Source organism: Emydura macquarii, unplaced genomic scaffold (genome assembly GCF_026122565.2).
Source record: "Emydura macquarii macquarii isolate MOO-44397 ecotype Brisbane River unplaced genomic scaffold, CSIRO-AGI_Emac_v2 contig_3511, whole genome shotgun sequence".
Lineage (NCBI taxonomy): Eukaryota > Metazoa > Chordata > Testudines > Chelidae > Emydura > Emydura macquarii.
Window position 1 is genome coordinate 112,801 of NW_027133648.1, and position 21,000 is coordinate 133,800.

General features: G+C 47.2%; 1 long non-coding RNA gene across 1 annotated transcript; it reads right to left on the bottom strand.

Moving 5' to 3' along the window:
• Positions 1-19,875: 19,875 nt before the first annotated feature.
• LOC137145111 (uncharacterized) lies at positions 19,876-20,991 on the bottom strand. Its single transcript, XR_010917565.1, has 2 exons — positions 20,902-20,991; positions 19,876-20,130 (listed from the first exon to the last, which is right to left on the bottom strand). It is a non-coding gene; the product is annotated as an uncharacterized lncRNA (long non-coding RNA).
• Positions 20,992-21,000: the final 9 nt, after the last annotated feature.

Here is a 21,000-nt window from a genome sequence, read left to right on the forward strand (position 1 = left end):
TTTGCACACCAGAGACCCATCATTTGTCTTTCCCTGCAATGTACAATGCTAGGTGCTGGGAGTTAGTCTTGTCTGGTGGGGGAGGCAGCCCCTGACTGCCTGGCTGACCACCACCCTGCTGGGAGGGGAAGGTAAAGCGTTAGGAACCCAGCTCCCTACATACACAATCCATAAATTCCGAACCAGCCTCTGGGTACATCTGTCCTAGTGATTGCTAAGTTTAGAGCGTTACAAGCTTTCAGAAAAGGCCTTGCTCAACATTATTATTATACACAATAACACTGTACACAATCAGCTGATTCAATTACTTATTCTTTGGGGTTCATACCCCCTGTCCTGACCTTAGGGTGTCTGGACCCTGAGTGGGGGCAGCACATGAACCTAGATGTTAGTGGGGCAGTAGCTCTGCTCTAGTTAAGGTTGACACTCATTTACCGTTTAGGAGCTGATTTTTAGAAGTGCTCTAAAATCCCCAGGCACACTCAATTGCCCCGAAAATTGCTGTGATGTCAAAAATATTTTGCACATAGTTGGGGACGGAGAGAGATGCTTAGCTACATCAGCTCAGCTGATCACACCCATCAGGATAGAATTCAATGGAGTGTTAGCTGGGGTTCTGCCTACCCAAAGTTTGTGGTAACTTTACTTTGTGTGAGGTGGTGTCAGGAAATCAATCGATTGGAGACACGGCCGCCAGCCGATAGATGGACTGGTGGAAACAGCGTAACACAAAAGTGCTCCTACTTCAACGCTATGCTTTACTTAGGCTCAAACACTTACACACGTCTGCAACAGTAAAACCCCCCAACCTTCAACCCTCAATAATTATCGAAGTCTGTGGCGGCTTTCAAGTGGAAAGAGAGACGGCTTTCTGATTGGCCTGATCTTCCAGCTGTCGTTGGAGGATCCCAAAGTTGGGTCCAAGAAGAAACCCCAAAGAGTCCAAGCCTCTCCCCGCCCCTTTATCCTTCTTAGGAGACAAAAACTTGTCAAAAGAGAGGAAAAAAAGTTTCCAATGCTAGACCTAAGGTCGCCAAAGTACTAATTAATTAGATGTGTTCCTACAGAATCTGCATATCTTGAGGCCGTAGCAAGAGAACATGGCCCCCTCCAAGACGGAGAGGGAGGAACTGTCACTCAAACTCCAAAGGGCGGGCTCAGAGACGCCACGCCCACCACACCGGAAGCAGAGGGGCGGGACCAGGACCGGAACAGGAAGTATAACGTATAAAGGGCGGGCCCTCTGGCTCAGTTGGAGGTGAGTGGCTGGAGGGGAAGGACGTCTCTCCCCTGGTGCTGCGGAGAAGCTGCCAGGGCTGCCTACCGGCTGGAGCTCAGAGGCCCTGCCAGAGCTACCTGGGCCCTGAGCTCGAGGAGCTGCCTGACAACAGCGAGGCCGAGAGCCTGCTGGGGCTGCCCTCACGTTCTGCCCCGAGGAAGTGGACTACGAGCTGGACCAGGGGCACAGGGGTGAGGGAAGTAGCCCAGGGGGAGCCGACCTCAGCCCGGCTCTGCTCAAGTCTGAGCACCACTAAGCAAGTTTCGGCTGGAGCCCCGCTGAGCTAGTGACAGGACGCCCCGCCACTGCTAGGGCCCTGGGCTGGGACGCAATGGAGTCGGGTGGGCCTGTGACCCCCTCCCCTCAGCCACCCACACCCTGAGGTGACTGCCCCTCGCCTGCGAAGCCTCAATATGCTGTAGCCGGCTTGCTTTGCTTGCCCTGCCTTGCCTGAGGGCTGAGGGCTACAGACTGCTTTGCCTGCCCCATCCCGGGCTGCAGACTGCTTACTCGGCCTGCCGAGGGCTATAGGCTGCTTACTCGCCCGCCCAGCTTGAGGGCCTGGGGGTACGGAGAGTGGAGAGCTAATCCCTGTATCAAGTGTATCCGCACATGGGTAGCAGCGAGGCGGCGTGACCTCCCTCCGAGACTGGGCGGGAGGGACAGGCCACTCCTCTACACATCTCCCATCTGGCCATGCATCAATGAACTTACTGGTCTTTTCCTGAAGCGCAGATCGCAGCACGTCAGCAGAGCATCGGGGAGGGGTGCAGCATCAGGCAAAGGTTGAGCGAGAGGCTCCCCTCCCCTCCTGGCTTTGTCACGCCACGGCTGCACAGGCCTATCACAGAGCTCTACCGATTTCAGCTCCTGTTACCATGTGATAGTGTAACATTGATGATTAGACTTGTTGTTCTCTGCCCCGTTTACTGATCTATCAAAATCTCCCCGAGGAAACCTTCCCTGGGTCGCTCGTCTGTAGCCCCCCCCCCGGCTTGTGGCTCTCCTTCAGGCTCTTTGGGGCCGGCGTCCTTTGGTCTTGGTTGCACAGGCTCCTTCTTACCTCCCGTGGCTGGGTGCTCTCGCCACACCCACACTAGCTGCTTCACCGGCTCCACACCTTGCTGCTGCTGCTGCTGCTGCAGCAGCTCCGCTCCGCTCCGCTCCTCTACTGACTCCACACCTTGTAGCAGCTCTGCTCAACTCCCTCTCAGCTGCCCCCATCTGCCTGACTGGGAGGCTTTTAACTGCTGGGGCAAGTTCCTTGATTGGCCCCAGCTGGCCTAATTGGCCTAATTGTCCTGGAGTGGCCGCAGCTGGATCACCCAGGGAACAAGGATTTGCTAAGCCTGGGGCTGATATATATGCCTTCCAGCACCCTCCTATAGCCGTCAGGGCTGGCCCTGTCACAGTCCTTAGAGATTTTTAAGCTGTGGCTTGACAAAACCCTGGCTGGGATTATTTAGCTGAGGTTAGTCCTGCTTTGAACAGGGGGTTGGACTAGATACCTCCTGAGGTCCCTTCCAACTCTATGATTCTCTGAGTCAACAGTGTAATGCTGTTGCAAAAAAAGCGAACCTGATTCCGGGCTGTATGAGCAGGAGTGTTGTAAGTAAGACATGAGCAGTAATTCTTCCAGTCTACCCTGCACTGATTAGGTCTCAACTGGAGTATTGTGTCCAGTCCCGGGCGCCACATTTCAGGAAAGATGTGGACAAATTGGAGAAAGTCCAGAGAAGAGCAACAAAAATGATTGAAGGTCTAGAAAACATGACCTATGAGGCAAGACTGAAAGAACTGGGTTTGTTTAGTCTGGAGAAGAGCAGACTGAGAGGGGACATGATAACAGTTCTCAAGTACATAAAAGGTTGTTACAAGGAGGAAGGAGAAAAATTGTTCTTCTTAACCTCTGAGGACAGGACAAGAAGCAATGGGCTTAAACTGCAGCAGGGGAGGTTTAGGTTGGACATTGGGAAAAACTCTCTAACTGTCAGGGTGGTTCATCACTGGAATAAATTGCCTAAGGAGGTTTTGAAATCTCCATCACCTAGACAAACACTTGTCAGGGATGGTCTGGATACTACTTAGTTCTGCCCTGAGTGCAGGGGACTGGACTAGATGACCTGTCGAGGTCCCTTCCAGCCCTAGGATTCTAAGACACAAGTAATTATTGCAGGCGAACCCTGGGAAAAACTGAAAAACAAGAACTTATGAATGTGGCACACCAGTTCATGCATGAGGGAAGAGACGGGACCCTAAGACGGGTGAAGCAGGTAGCAGAATGGGAGAGTATGGAAGATGATGTGAGGACATGGGTGCAAAATTGTGTCCACTGTGCAAAGGACAAAGCTCATCCCCTGCACTGGCAACCAATGACACACCAGCGACAGCTGGGAGTGTGGGCTCCATTAAGGAGGCATTGAGAAAGATAGCGACCCACACTGGTAAAGACTGGCCTGAGAAATTGCCTTTGATCTTAGCTGCTATCCACAGAACTGACAGGCTGAGAACTAAGATCCAGCCATACCAAATTCTCTTCAGACAGCCAATGAAGTTAATGATTGATCCTGAACATTTTGCTGTACATCCCGAGGACCAAACCACGGCAACCCAAATCTACTTTCAGTGGTTAAATACAATTACAAGAGGATAAAACCACCTTGCAGTACAGGATCAATCAAGCCATTAAACACATGAATAAGACAATGCAAAAACTATGGGTGGAGTTTGGGGGGTATGTGGGGGCAATGCCCCCCCAAACTTATGATTTTTTTACTTGAACAAAATGCAAATTAATAATAAAAACATATACGTACGCAACTGTGTGATCCCTAACGTAGTAAGGGGCAAAACCAGCTGGAGCGGCGGCAGAATCCAATTGTTCCCCTTATTTCCGCCTGCCCACCTTTCACAGTGGGTATCGCGGTATTTGAAAATGATTCATCCGTTCACTGGACAGTCCAGTATTTTCAATCTGGACACACTGCATTTGAGTGAACGCTAATCTAAAATAACTCGCTTATGTTCCACCAGAGTAAAATAATTCGATGTGTCTCCTTTGACAAAAGCGAAAATGGACATTCGAAAGTTTTTTGTGAAAGCAACTGTTGAACAACCAATGGCCAATTCCCTTCAGGATTTAACATGAACTCCAGACTGGGCCCTACCTGCATCGGCACTTGATGATACTTCATCAGCACCGCGACTGCCAGACGGTTTCGAATCGTTGGATGCAGTGAGTACAAATAAAGTTGATGTGAGAAACTTAATTGTTGTTTCAGACCTTGGAGAAAAAAGCAATGGACCAAATCAACCACATCTGCCAGATTTTCCAAAAGACAATGTTTGGGAAATACAATTGCTTGTTTTCAGTTTCCCATTACACAAAATTCCCTTGGGTTGAATACTCCGTTCAGAAAGATGCTGCATTCTGCTTTCCCTGCCATCTCTTCCATTCAGAAATGGGCTATGTTGATGACTCAAAAAAGCTGTGCAGGATTGGAAGAAAATCTCAGAAAAAACTTACTAAACATGCAATTTCACAGAGTCACGTGAAATGTGTGGAGAAGTGGCAGCGCTTCAAACATAGCAAAAAAACTGGATCAGTAGCGGCAAAGCTTTCTGACAGTCATAAAAGTACCGTTGAGAGAAACAGGGATTACCTCAGCAAGGTTTGTGATATTTTTAAATTACTTTCGAAACTTGGTTTACCTTTTCGAGGGCATGAAGAGGGAAGGGATTCCAATTTTAAAGGGATTTTCCTGGAATTCTGTGATTTCTTTTCAAAGTACAACAAAAGTTTCCAGAAAATGCAGGTGGGTTATTTTAGTTACACAAGCCCAGAATTCCAAAACGAAATGCTGCAGATTTGTGCCGATTTAGTTTACAAACAAATTGTACAGCCAGTGAATGAGACAGGTTTCCTTGCGATAATTGCAGATGAGGCCAGGTCTTTTAAGACAGAGCAGCTTTCAGTTTGTATCAGATACGCAGAGAAACTTGAGATTAAAGAAAGATTCCTGTGCTTCATCAACTGCCCATCTTCCCAAAATGCAAATGGGATTTATACTGCCAGAAAGAAAAGTTTGGAAACAAGGGGAATGCAAAATGTGCCAATTGTCGCTCAGGTTTACGATGGTGCTCATGTTATGTCGGGACACGTATCGGGGGTACAGCCGCGAAGGAAAGACGACTACCCGTTTGCAACGTACCTTCATTGCATGGCACATAACTCAACCTCATCCTCGGAGAGTGCTGCAGAGTAAGTTGTAGTCCTGTGGGGTTTCTAAATGTACTTGATAAACTTTACTCTCTCTTTGCTGAGCCGACCAACCAGCAGAGGTTTATCGACATGCAGAAAGCTTTGGGTCTAAAACAGAAAGAGATCATGCAACCCAGTGAAATGCGCTGGCCGTGTAAGTGGAGAAGTGTTTTTGTGTTCACACACAATATACTGCTATCTTGCAGTGTCTAAAAGATCTGTCAGAACAAGGCAAAAAGTAGTCTGTAAAAATGAGCAGTCTTTACCACCACATGACTACAGGTTCATTCGTTGCATGTCTGATTATCTTTAAAGAGCTAATGAAAGTTGTCCATGTTGCTCATAAAGGACTTCAGGGCACCAGCGCCATGCTTGCCAAAGCTTCCTCTATCATAGAAAAATGAAAACGTACTTTGAGAAGAAACGCAGAAGAGAAGACGACTGGAATGCTTTGTGGAACGAAATCACAGAATTCTGTCAAGACCACAACACTGCAGGGGCAGATGGGGACACACTGCACTCACCAAAAAGAAAGTTTCTAAAGCCTGGACAGTTCTTAACAACTTCCTCATCATGACAACTCTGGGTCACAGAGAGAGAACACAAAAGACAGGCACTAAGCACAGGTGAAATGCAAGAAACTGTATCTGCAATAGACAAAAACAGGAGGGTGAGCAGTTGTACCTCCCCGTGCTGGATGCCATAATTTCAGAGACAGATGAGTCTCAAAAGAATCAATGAAAATTGCTGAAGCCTGTGACTCTCTGTTAAGGTGTGACAAAAACAGCATCCATCCACTACTGCAGAAATGCACAGACCCGCTCAAAATAAATCCTCACCTTGTGGCTGCAGAAATGGACATTTTTAACAATTCTCAATCCGGTCCCCTTAGAAAGATTTCAAGAAGTGTCTCTGATGATCTACCCAACTCATTCAGTTAGCGCTAACATTCCCAGTTGGGACAGCCACATTAGAATGAAGCTTTTTGGCAATGAAATGGATTAGAAACTGGTTGCATTCAACCACGGGAGAAAACAGATTTTCATCTTTGGCTCTTCTTAACATAGAAGCAGATTTAAGAGCGAAGCTAATTCCAGAGAACACTGTGGACATTTATGCTGACAGGAGGGAAAGACGATTGCACTTACATTAAGGTAAATACAGCATTTCTGTATCCAGAGAATGTGTGTTTCTAAGGCTGCTAAGAAAGACATGATTAGTTACATTGATGTGCTTGATTCGGTTTGGTCAATATTAGATTTTATGCTAAAATGGGAGCTTGTAACGAATTACACATGATTACATTTTTAGCATAAATTGTGTTTTGTGATTTACACTGTAATAAATATAGTTAAATACCACCAACAATCAAATCCAGAAGTTTTGCATCCATATTGGATATGTATGTCTAAGTGTAACTGTTAAACGGTAATCAGCTGTTTAAACATTTTAAACAGCTGATTATTGTTTAAACTGGGGGGAGGGGAGCCGCAGCTGGGCAGCTCTCGCTGGCAGGCAGGCTTGGAGCCCAGTGCGGGGGTAGCCCACAGCTGGGCTGGGCTCCCCATGAGCAGCAGGGAGGCCTGGAGCCCAGCAGGGAGGCAGGGATAGCCTCCCCACCGCTTGCGGGGAGCCGAGCCCAGCTGTGGGCTACCCCCCAGAAGGCACGGAGGCTTGGAGCGGGAGGGTGGACTTATCAACGTATAAAAATGAATTGGCTTTAAAATCTGCATTGCCCATTTTTAAATTAATTAAAAACATCATCAGGAATAACAAATCCATTTTCTACACTAATTCTAAAACAATTTATCCCCTTAATATAACAAACACACCACAAAATAATCAACTAAGTGATTAAAAATATTATAAAAATAATAAAGTCCATTAGTATTTCTTTCCTGGTGGACTCTTGACTCCGTCGACCTTCTACTTCAGAGCAACCACAAGGGGATTACCCGTGGTTCTTCACCCTTCCACGTCTGTTTCTGGGACCTCGGTCCAGCGAAGCTCCCTCGTTGCACTTGGAAATCTTCTCCTTCTAAGAATTAGCATCAGGTGATTGTACTTTTTTTAGATGGGTGCAGTGGTACCAGGCTTTTTTCCCTGTAGCTTTGCAGCAGCATACGTTGTTAACAGCACCTGGTAAGGACCATCCCACCTTGGTTCTAAGCAATTCTTGCGTGAAAACTTCTTTAGCAATACCCAATCTCCCGGCTGAATGTCATGCACGGCCACGTCTAAAGGAATTCTCTGAGCATCTCTAGAAAACTTAAAAATAGCAGTAAGTGTCTTTTGTAATTTTATAACGTATGCAACCAACTCCTCATCTCCACCCATGAGACTGGCGTGTGCAGGTGTCAGGCTTCCCCCCAGCTGAAATGGTCTCCCAAAAAAAAAACTTCATAGGGAGATAAATTTATCTTTCTAATTGGCATAGTTCTTAGATGCATTAAAGCTAATGGTAATGCCATAGACCCATTCTGGTGCCCCCAGTTGTTGTGGCTTGTGACGTCCCACATTATACTTTTGACAGGTAACACAACCTTAAAATACTTGTTTAGCCACTTAATGAATACCTGGAGCACACCAAAATTGCAGAACCTGATCAGCTATCCCCCCTTTGCACGCATGGCCACCTTGGTGGGCAAAGCGGGCAAGTTTAGGCAAAAAAATCATATATTGTCAAAAAAAAGTTGCCCAAAGAATCTTCCAATTGTCCAATTCTGAAGATGGAACTGAATCATAAATCTCCAAAGGGGAAACAAAAAATTGAGCTGGCCAGGAGGCACAGACTGCCTGGATATCCGGAGCATTCCTGGCTGCAGCTTTTGCAGCTCAATCTGCAAATGCACTTCCACGGGAGACTTCATCCAAAGCAGAAGTATGAGCTTTACAAAAAATAACAGCAATAAAAAATAACATAATAAAACCAAGCAAATTATTCACAGCCTGAGCATGTGCTATGGGCTGTCCTGAAGAAGTAAGAAAATCCCTTTGCTTCCAAATTTGTCCTGAAGCATGAGAAACTCCAAATGCATAGCGAGAATCAGTATAAATATTAACAGAACAATTTACACTTAAACAACAAGCACGTGTAAGAGCAATCAATTCAGCCAATTGAGCAGAAAATACATTAGATAAAGAATAAGCTTCCCAAACCTCATGTGATGTACATACCGCATACCCCGCTCTACACATTCCTGTCTCAGCAACAAAGCAAGAACCATCAATATAAAAAATATAATCTGGGTTAGTCAAAGGAATATCCTGAAGAGCAGGGCGGGGTGTAGTGCTCTGAGAAATAACATAATCACAATCATGAGGTTCCCCTTCAGTGGGAATCGGTAACAGTGTAGCTGGATTTAGGCATGCACAATGTTTGATAATAATACTATCAGCTGCTAAAAGCACAATTTCATATTGAGTAAGGCGTTGTGCTAAAATATGCTGAGTTTTTCCTTTAATTAACAAGGCTTCTACAGCATGTGGCACATAAAGAATTTAAAAATGTCCAAGCAGCAGATCTTGTACTTTTTGAACTAATAAAGCAGCAGCTGCCACAGCTCTAAGACAGGCTGGATAACCCTGTGTCACAGAATCAAGCTGACATGAAAAATAAGCAATTGGTAATTGAGTCCCTCCCATTGGTTGTGTAAGCACTCCACATGCAGTACCCTGTTATTCATAACAGTAAAAATTAAACAATTTAAAATAATTGGGAAGCCCTAATATTGGGGCTAAAAATAAGGCTTGCTTTAAAAACGTGAAAGAAGCCTCAGTTTCTTCTGACCAAGGAGGTGGATCAGTCTCAGAAACTTTAGTGTAACCAGAGGCTTAGCCATTGCAGCAAAATTAGGAATTCACTGCCTGCAATAACTAACCATTCCCAAAAACCCACAAATCTGTATAAATAGGTATTTAAAAAAATGCAGCACAAAGATCAATGCAAGTAAAATAAGTGGAAGAGGGTGAAATTAAAGTAAAAATAGTTGCTGGGTTTGGAACCACTAAATGTTGTGGGACCACATAAAAATTAATAATACAAAGATCCTGTACAAATCTATATACAGGTTTTCCGTCTGGACCTGGTCTAGGTTTCTTAACAGGTAATATAGGAGTATTACAAGGAAATTGACAAGGTACTAAAATACCCTGCTTTAAAAACTCTTGAATCACTGGGCGAATTCCTTCTATAGCTTCCTGAGATAAAGGATACTGAGGCACCAAAGGCGGTAGACCAGGATGGACAGTAATTTTAATTGGGTCTGCAAATTTTAGTAACCCCACTTCAATAGAAGTATGAGCCCATAATCCTTCAGGTACTTCACTTAATGCAGGGTGAGGAAGAAACGGTTTAACTACAACTTCGGTAATTAAAGCCTGAAATAAAGGAACCAGTGAACTAGGAAAAGACAGAAAAATTCCCTCTGGTGTAAAAATCATAGTGACATTCAATTCACATAACAAGTCTCTCCCAAACAAGTGTTGAGGGCAATCTGGAGAAATCAAAAAAGCATGTTGTTCTGTAAGAGGTCCTATACAAACAAGTGTAGGTTTAGTCTGGGAAACACGGTGTATTTTTCCTGACACCCCCACGACCAGAATAGAATGCTTAGGGTCCAGAGGGACTTTAACATTTTTAAGTAAACTTAACTCCGCTCCAGAATGTCGCCTGCCAGGTCTTAGACTCTCCCTCTCCCTCAAACACACAGCAAGGAGGCAGTTGCCAATCCTCCTTCTCTGCTTTCCCTGCTTGTAACTTATTTTCACTGTAAGGCAGAGGATTAGTAAGAGAAGGATAGATTTTTTTAAATAAATTCACCGGTGTTAGAAATCGGCGGTGCAGATAACGGTGCAACAGTTGCCAATTTCCTTTCTAAATTCTTCACAGTTGATTTATAGTTAGCTAGCTGACTTTCCGTACGGCGTTTAAAAACTACATTATCCCACAAATACCAATATTCTATTTGCTTAGGGTGTGGATCTTCTATTAACCCCTTCAAATACTGCAGTTTGTCTAAGTCAAAGGTACCTTCCTGTGGCCATTGTTTACTAAAATCTCCAGAAAAATATATATATAATATATATATTTATTATAATTATAATTATTATGTCTATATAATTTTACACAACAAAATTAAACACTTTACAGACAAACCCTTAGAACCTGAAATAGACTTAAAATTTTAACCATATAGTCCAAAGGACTCCCAGGGGTGGTAGAAAATTGCCCCGCACCCATAACTGGACTTCTGATCAGAAGTTGCTCACCAACTCTCACCCACACAGGGGATTACAGATTGGAATTATAACGTTGCTCGCCAACTCTCACCCACACAGGGAATTACAGATTGGGATTATAACAGCAGACTTTGCCAATAAAATAAACAAGGGACCTTACCTTATCGCCTCCCCGCCGCCTCAGCTGCCCAGAAGTAACCCCAATAGGTGAATTCACCTCGTGCCGGCTGGGTAGTTCAATGGAGCTGGGACGAGGAGGATGCGCACCAGGCAGTCCCATCTGGGGTGCCACATTTGTGGAAGAACCCAAACTCAGGGGTCCTCACTTACAAGTCCGTTGCCCAGCGGATAGTCCAGAATAAGCCAAACAACAGATTAGCAAAGTCAGAGTTTATTCTTTACGTAAAGAAGGTGGTCCCTACAATGTAAGGGGCGACAACTTAATGTAAAATTCTAACAGCTTTTATAGCTTCACACAAACACGTCTTTATACATCACAGTTTCCATGGCCATACATACTAAAAAAAACTACTTATCTAGGAATTTTCTTAGCTCAGTATTTTCAACTTTCCTTATCCGTTACAAGGTCTTTCTCTTGGAGGTTCCATAACTATCTTGTTAACTCTTAACATTCTAAAATTTAAACTTCTGCTAGAAAGACACTTTCAATCTTAGGCTTTTGCAGCCATTTCTATTGATCAGTTCTGATAAGAAACAGAGACCCCATCTTCTTTTCCCTTCACAGGAGGCATGGAGCCCAGCACGGGGGGAGGGACAGAGGGGTGGTAGCTTCCCTACCCCTTGCCCCCCAAATTAATGAGTCAAACTCTGCCTATGGCAAAAACAAAGAGCTACTGAAACCACCTTATGGAAAACTGGAGACCGAATGATGTATTTAAAATTGGGTAAGAGAGATCATGCCCTAGACTCCAAATGTGTAGTACCTGTTCTTAGCCCTCTGGTATACCGCATGTAAAAAGACGGGAACCTTAAATGGGCCCATGTGTCACAGATAAAATTGTTCTCTTGACTGACATATGCTTAATCATTTTTCAGGTATCCATAAAAAAAAATCTCTGGTTCTGCACGACGTCCAGTGGTCTAGATTCCAGACAAGCCGTACCTGGACAGTTTCATACTCTGTGAAGGCCATCAGCACGCTGATTTCCTAACCAACATTTTTGGGTTTTTTTTCTTTTTTTTCCTTGCGCAAGCATTTTTGCAGGAGAACCTTGGTGGGAGCTAGCTGGAGGAAAGGATGACGGTGTTGTTCCTGGAATTATTAGTAGGATCATTTGACTTAATCACACCTGATGCACACTGGGGAGTCCAGTGGTTTAACTTTACCACTCGGAACCAAATCCGAATAATATCAGCACCCAACAATACACTACGTGGGCCCTTTGCTTTAATTACACTGGGTAACATCACTCCCGACAACTATCACTGTGCATTCCAAGTAAGCACCCCTCCTGGCCCCATATTAGACGTCAACTCACATTGCCACCCCGTCCTCCCTGGATACCATACATTCCCACCGTTCAAACCAGGGCCCCTGGAAACTCGTACAGTAAGAGTGTGGATAAATGAGACTATTTTGCAGGGAATGTGACTATGCTGGAGCCCTGGGAGGTATCCCTCCTGCATGTATTCAAAATGCAACCCCCTGTTGAAGTGCAAACAGCACCACTAATCATCACTCTGCATATCACAGTAAATTGGACTAAGAATAACAACTTTAACCCGGCCTGAGTGCAAACCATATAGCACCCCTTTGTCTGACGCTTGGTTCAGGTCTCTAGAGCAGAGACATTCCCTCTCCCGCCGGCAGCAGGGTATAACTGATACCATGTTGGGGGGTCTGGGAGCAGGCCAGGGAATTCTAAATTCAGTGGTTCTAGAAGCACTGAAAACTACGGCTAGTGCAGCAGAATCTTTACATCACAATATTGTGCAGGGCCAGGAGCACCAGATTGCTGCGCTACAACAGCCTGGGGTAGACACAATGGATTTACAATGGCACACTTGAAAACGTGAACCAAGCGTTCTGGGCTCAATTACGCCACTATGCGAGAAATTGCAAACAAGACAACCTCAGCCTGACGGAGCTCAGACAGCAGCTAGTAGCTATTGTTTTAATGAAGGAGAAACGGATGGGGTTCGAGCCAAGGCTATGCTGGTTCTAACTCCCCTATTGACAAAGCACAAAGATAACCTTTTTCCTCCTTATGTCCCCGAATGGCATGAACCTCTGGAATCTTCTGTATGTACATCATCCCTGCAGGGCATATTACTATACAAGCACTACGAGCTCAATAACATAGGCGTAAGTCTAGCTTCTGGCCTTTTCTAGCTCTCCCAGGAAATCACATTTGGACTCCACGTTTGGTGCAGACATACTTAAATGATAAAGGGCAAGTCATAGACCATCGCCGGTGTTCCAAATGGACACCAGGACAGTGGGTATGCCCCACCTTGCCAACATTAGAAGAGCCCTGTTCTTTACAAAACAACCTGCTCTTGGGGTGAGATGGATCATAGCTCCCCACCAAGGTGTACCACGATAGACAAAGTTGTGTCTGTGATATGGGGTTAGAAAAATTGTTTGGGAAGGAAAGTACGTTTCAGACCCTCGTGAACAACAACGTATGTGCAACATGACCATGATTCAAACCCACAGCCTAACCTATTATTTGCCAAAGCACGAGGCTAAGAGAATAAGTGTGATGGATACAAGCGATGTTGTCAATTTTGATTTTTCTTTAGGAGGTAATTGGACATATTTGTATAAATACATGAAGGAAAATAAACAAATTAGCCAACTGGCAGAAACAACAGGAAACCAGATTCAAACGTGCAGTTTGGCTATTCTACATAAGGGATTAGAAATATTAAAAGTGTCTGCACAGGCAAAACAAATTACGATGCACCATTGGTATGACATTTTTAATGGATGGCATCCTCTGGGACATCCGCTTTAAATGTTATATTACACCCTATTATCATTTTCTTTGTCCTAATCGGTATAATGTTCATTGTGATGTGTTGCAAGTGCTGCTGAATAAAAGGAATGTACCTTAAGTTGAAACCACAGGCTCAAATGGTCTCTCAATACGTTGCCCTTAAACAATTACATAAAGTGTGTGACCCATTCAATACCTCCCGATTTGCAGGGTCAAAAGGGGGATAATGTAGGGGTAATGCTCTGCTTAGCAACATCAAAGAGCATTGGTGCGCACCTGACAGAGACCCTGCTTTTCCTCGTACCCGGCTTCCCTGGCCAATTAGCTGCCACGAGCTGCGAACTCAAGCTACGATCAGGACTGGTCACTATACATAACCAGCTGCAGAAGGGTGGGTGGGTGGGTGGGTGGGTGTGTGTGTGTGTGTGATAGAGAGAAATCATGCAATGCTTGTGTCAAACTCTCAATATTAAACAGTCATTTCACACAGCAGGGCACCCACAAACATTGGGGCTGGTGGAAAGATCCAATCAGACGACTAAAACAGCTTTGAGAAAAGTGGGCTAGAATTCAGGCAAAGCCTGGGATAGGAAAATGCCCATGATATCAATGGCCTTACGCTCCACCATTGTTGCCCATGCAGTAACACCACATGAGGCGCTCACAGGCTGACTCCTGCGAACACCGGAAGCTTGGTGACTAGGAGGGGACCTCCTGATGAATACCAGCCGCGATTAAGAATGGATGAGTATGTGGGCAAACTCCTCCAGAACATTAGTGACGTCCAGAAATGGGTAGCCCAGCAATTGAAAAGAAATGTCCAACAGATGGACAAACTAGGGGATTCCTTAAAAATAACAGAGTGGGAGGTGGGACAGAAGATTATGTATAGGTGCTTCTCGGACAAAGGGCACCCTTTGACCCAAAAATGGGTAGGACCTGTTCTGAGTGTAAATAAGGCCAGTCCAACTATCTATCAAGTAGAACTAAAAGGAAAGAGTGGTAAGGTGCTCAAGTGGTTTCACTCCACTCAGCTGAAAGTTTGGAAAGGGAATTAAATGACTTGTCCTTAATCTTACCTGTTAATTTATCTGTTTGTTATTTGCAGGTGCGATGGATCTTCGCCGTATATTGCCTCCATTTGGTTGTAGTTTGTAATGCCTTAAATTATGCATGGGGGGAACAAATCTCTTGCCAAATGAAATTACCAAAGGTGGCAGAATTCGTGAAAATTAAGGCCTTAATGTCTCTTCCTCCCAAAAGTTTGGGAAGCGTATCCATGTATGTGTTTGAGGAAGGATGATATCGCTATCTTGCTTGAAAGGAGGAAAGAGGAAGCGAATCATACATAATGTCGGTCCCAATTGAGGATGACATTCCCCTGTAGGACAGGCATAAAGGTGCATAGAAGTGGGAAATATCAGCCAATGTGGTCACAAATTGCTCTGAACCACAAAAGGGGCTTCTAGGGACTCATGTGTAGTGGCGCATGTTGACCCTAGGTTGAAAGAAGGAGACATCTCCATAGCTATACATGTCAACATGAAGGGATATCTCCCTAAAGTTAATGTAAAAGCTCCCTACTCCTGTGCAAGAATTTTCAATAATGCTTTAATGTTCTTCAGTAAACATTAAAACTTTTTGTTCCAGTAAAGATGGACATAATATCCCATGTGTTAGGGAAACATCCAGCAGGAGTTCTACTATTGCTTGCTCTGGAGTTTTAAATATACCAGTAACCTGGAGGGACACCGGAGTATGGCACTTCATTCGAACATATGGGGTGTTCCAGGTTAGTCAAGTTGTGGTTATGCCTCAACCACCAGTAACACAGGTTGGAGCTTTAGTAGTAAAGACCAGAGGCAGACGTTCCGTACTAGTTCACCCTAGTACGAACTGAAAAGGAGAATCATGCAACTGCCTATTAACGCAGGTGACATCGAGGCAAAGTGTCATCCCATAATAAGACCTACCTTGAAGGGATGAGAAGCGTGGCTCACGAGAGTCACGCCTAAAAAGCCCCACCTAACAGATCAAAGCGAGACCTCCTGGCTAAGATATTGGGAGGACCAAATACTGACGTAGGCACACAAAATGCTTTGGATGCCGAGAGCCTAGCCACAAAAATCGCTAATATGGGAGGTGATTTATCCACGTTAACTCCTCCATTAACGTTGTCTTTGGGGGAGAGAGGTACTCTAGAGTACAAATTAATGCACTAGGGCTGACCATATGGCTGAGGTACCAAGCACAGAACAACGATGTCATTATAAGGGGCCTTGGAAGGTTGCAAAATGAAGTAGCCTGGGCTATCGCCTGTGCAGAGACTCAAGCTTGGTTGATGTCTGTCACGGGAGGGTTTGTGAGGGAAGCACTGCGTGGGAACATACCTTCAGAAGTATTTAGCGTGCTGAAGGATTGTTTAAGTTCATTTGAGTTGGAGCACTATCAATGGGGGAAGATGGTGAACGCGCGTAGAACTTCTCATAATTCAACTTTGATCATGTATGTAACTAGGCCTACAGAATACAAGTATGGAAAGTATCTACCCCGTGATACCTTTGGGCATAAACACTCCAAAATCAGTATTGTGGCCCATGGAGGTACCTAGGTGGGTAGATCTGAGAGGAAATGAAATGGACGATCAAGAAAGTATACGGGAAAAAGAAGTGTGATATATCTGTGATAATTCAGTATATAAAGGAGACCACGTATGTTTAAACAGGATGAGGGTAAATGTCATTATAATTTGAAACCTGAACAAGAAAAACACTCAGTGACTGTGGTAATAAAGCATGTGTGTGTTTGTGTAAGAAGTAGATGTCCCAAGTTCATTGTGAATGAATTTTATACCGTGGTTCTTGACGAGAGTGCAATGTAAATAGTTTGATAGGGTGTGACATATATTTTGAATCAAAAGAGCTACCTGTGGAGGAAATGTGTGTGAAGTAACAGTTGGTGGATGAAATTAAGCCTACACATCTGGGCATAAATATAAATGCAATTCACACCCTAGTGCAACATCCAGATCTGCGTTTGAAATGAGAGGCATTACAAGAGCAAGGTAGCTCCCTGATGCTCACCATCCACCATGAGACAATCCATGCCGTGCTGAGCAGGGTGAGAAAAGATTCTATCTACGCACATGGGTGGGAGAATTTTTTCTCCAGCCCACCTATATCAAAGGAAGCCTGGCACCTTTTGATTCACCCTGTCCCAGCTATTCTACTATTAATAGTCATTGCATACATTGTGTGGGGAATACCCACAGGCTGGGTTAAAAACAGTTTACACACTGACACTAATTAAATGCGATGCCATTTTTAATTTAAGTTTTAAAAGGCACAGAGGGGGAATGACAGCTGCAAGTCATTGTGTTCAATAACAGCATCCAGGATGCTGTGGTGAGGACCCTCCTTTGTGGGTTTGTTCCCGCCATTTCCATTTTTGGCAGGAAAGGAGATGGAAATCTGCATAGCAACAAGCAGCTATATAAGGCCAGCGGCAGAACACACTGGTGCTGTCCTTCCGAGCGGCAGCAAAGATCACACGCATGTTTAGTGTTCCCGCTCGCCGTAGAAGGAAGACCCATGCTCACCTTGCTGTGGCCATTCCAGTCCATCCGTGAGGCTGTGTGCTTCCTGTGTGTCTTCTGTACGCCCATCTCCGTCTACTGGCGACCCATGTCCATTCTGGACCAAGCACAACCATAAAGTTGTTATTCAGGGACTCTCTCTTTAGCGCTAAAGGGGGCTGATTTGCGGGTTTGTTCTACATTTGCTTGACCCTGAGATTATCATTTGTTATGCATGGGTGTGTTAATAACCGGGTTCATTGTTTCATGCTAATCGGAGCACTGATTTCTGTCCACCCTGACGATCAGCTGCAGGTAGGAGGCGACCCTGTTACAGTAAGGGAGGGGCCCTTGTTTTAGATCTCTTTTCCGGGAACGTGTGCCCGAAGGCCGAGCGAGGCTGTGAGCTGCTGAGGGCAGGAACTTTGTCATGTCCGTGAAACTCCCCACACGCTGTCGTCACTCACCGAACCGTTGTCTTGGCTCTGGAAAGAAAGTTCTTGAACCCCACAGGCCCTACACGCTGGGGAACATACACCCCAGCCTCCTGAGAAGGCACTTCCAGAACCCCAGTGCCAGGCTCCCCACTCAGCACCAGCCCAGCCGGGCTGTGTTCACTTGCCTCTGCACACGTGTGCATGTCCATGCGCCTCTGGGAAGTCCTAACCTGAGTAGCCCCCGTCACCCTCCCAGGCACGTTGGGGGTGTCAGTGAGACACAGCCCCTGGTGTGCAGGAGAGGAGCCTGGAGCGTCATCTCGCTCTGCCTCGTCTTGGCCCTCGGGGGCTGTGACTGTGGCTCTCGGGAGCTGAGCTCTTGCCCCACAGCCTGCTGGGGAGGGGGACGATGGGAGCGATCACGTCCCTTCATCCTCTTCATTTTCCATTGAAGGGAGACCTGCAATCCTAGCGCCTCCCCCTCCCGAGTGGGGGTGAATCAGTCTGTGGGTCTGCGTGTGGCTCTCCCAGGGACTGGCGGGGGCACCGCAGAGGCAGAGTTACCACGTTGTGGAAGATATAATGCACGGTGATCAGTTGCAACAAGAAGTGTTTACAGGGCCGTTGGCCAGCGTCGTGTCTGCAGAGCAGCCACTTCCTTCAGATTACAGAGTATGGCCGCCGGGTCACGCCAGTCCACGCCTGGCTCTGGGCTGGACCAGCCAGGGCCTTTAGCTACACAGGAGACGCTGCAGGCCGTGCTCAGTGAGTGCAGGGTTAAACCACCGCTCTGTGCAATCTTACTGTCAGACTATACACAGCGTCTGTGTGATTCGGGGCCAGGGGTTTCGATGCTGAAGTGCACTTGGGGCAACTCGGATTCCCTTGATCTTGTGCTGCTTCGATGAATGACTGACCGTGCTGGCCTGCTGCAGTCAACAAAGTCCCGGAAACACCCCAGCTACAGACCAGGGGCAGCAAAGCGCAGTGCAGCCCGAGTCCATCCCTCCCATGCGACACCCGCCCGGGAATGCGCCGCATCCTGCGCCTACTGAATTCAACGGCCCAGAACCAGGCTGGCCTGGCAGAAAGTCCCTCTTCATCTGCACCGCGAACGATGCGGCAACATTTCTGGCTGCCGCCGCCTGTCTAGACAAACCCCAGGCACAGGCTCCCTCTGCGTGACGCGATTCCTCTCATCTTCACAAGGTGCCTCTATCTAGACGGCCATGTAGGCACAGACCTCGCCTTGCCTTGCACGGTGGCGGCTACGCCGGCGGCACCACAGAAATCACTAGGGACAGGCTATCCGGTAGGCAGGGCTGGCTAATTCTTCCTAGGAGTTGCCCCCTGGATCCCCAGGCAGCCAGAGCAGGGACTGACTGGTAGGTGAAAGGCAGAACCTGTTAGAGCTTTTGGCTGGGGCAACCTCTCCTATGACCCCCCAGCTCCCGGGAACTAGTCAGACTGTAACGCCGGGTAGAGATCACGGCCGCCTTGGCTCTGCATTGCAGCCTGGGGCTGTGGGCCTTTTCCAAGGGTTGCTGCGTCTGCTGCGTGTGTTCTCAGCGTGCTGCGTCTGCTGCTGCATGCGTTCTCAGCGTGCCGTGTCTGCTGAAAGCAAGCGTTCCAGGAAGGGCCCCTGGTGACCGGTTGAGGAAACGCTCTCTTTCTCTCTCCCAGGATGTTGTAAACGTAGCAGGAATGGAAGTGGTGTGCAGAGGGGAAAGGCTGGAGAGCGGCTGACTTCTGCGGCAGCCTGCCAGCGTGGTGGTGCTGCAACGGGCACAGCAGTGTGGTAACCTCTTCCACCGCCATTTCCCAGCCCTGCCGCCACGAATCCCACCCAGCAGCGGTGCCACGATCCTGCCCTCCCTGCAGGCGGGGGGAAACCAGGGGCCTGTCTCCCCACGACATGCACGGCGGGGTAGGAAGGCGTTGGCAGTGAGCCGCACTCATCTTGCGGAGGGTGTGGGGACTGGGCAGCAGCTGGAACGGTCGCACCTGAAGAGCTGCGCGGCTCGAACGCTTCTCTCTCTCACCCATGGAAGATGGAGCAATGAAAAATATTCCCTCCCCCACCTTGTGTCTCTCGTACCCGGGCGCGACACGGCTACAACACCGCATAGGCCTCAGCACAACACCCCTCACCCGCAGCAGCACATTCCCAGGGCTGCGCTGCCTACTGCTGCCAAATGCCTCCGAGAGGAAAATGCCAAACTTCAGGGATTCGGGGGCATCTTTTGTCTTTTTTTTCTTTTTAATTATTTGTCTTCCAGTAGCACGGAGAGGCCCCAGCTGAGGTCAGGGCCCCATGGTGCTAGGTGCTGTACAGCTACAGCCAGTGACCATCCCTGATCCAGCAGGCTTACAGTCTAAATAGAAAAGACAAAGAACAGGAGAGGAAACTAGGCATGGACTGGGGCGTAACTTGCCCAAAGTCAGATAGTGGGTCAGCAGCAGAGCCCAGCCTGGACCTGGGGTCGCCTGGCTGCCCAGTCAGCCCTCCCCACTGGACCACACCGGGCAGCTTTCGGCTCAGGTGTGAAAACCCCGTGTAAAACTGCAGCGTAATTCATGCTGATTCATGCTGGCAGGTGGCTCCTGTTAGCTCCACGCAGCCTGTGCCGGGAGAGAGACAATCTGCTGGGCTCCCCCTCCCCAGCCCAGCTCGGGCCAAGGTTCCTGCTGGGAGACGGCGCTGAGTCCCTGGCGCGAGCCAAGCTCCAGGCAGTGGCGACGTTCGAGTCGGTTTGCTCTGTGGGGGTAAGGTAGGAACTCAGCCCCTTTGCGATGCAGCGTACCCTGCACCAGCGATACGTACTAGTGACAGGCTTCCCCTGCAAGCAACCGCCCCCACGCGGCCTGCTCCGCTTCCTTCCTGCCAGCCACCCCTGCTGTGTGGGGCTCCCGGCACAGACCAGTGTCAGAGCTGGCGTCCTGTGAGCGCCTGCTTCCCCAGACCAGAAACACGTGCTACACTAATGTCACAGCGCAGAGGAGACACCAGCAAGAGATGCACGTAAGGCGAAGCTTGCTGTGTCTGAGGTGGTATGGTAGGGGGGAAATAAGGGAAAAGGAACAAACGGGACTTCAGCACTTTCCTACCAAGGATCATGCCTGGGGCCAGTTCAGCCCACCCTCACCTTACGCTTCACGTGATCCATTTCGACGGAGCGGGGAACAAGGTCCGACACACAAGGACTAAGGGGCCCGGCTGCCCCACCGAGGGCGCTACATCAGAA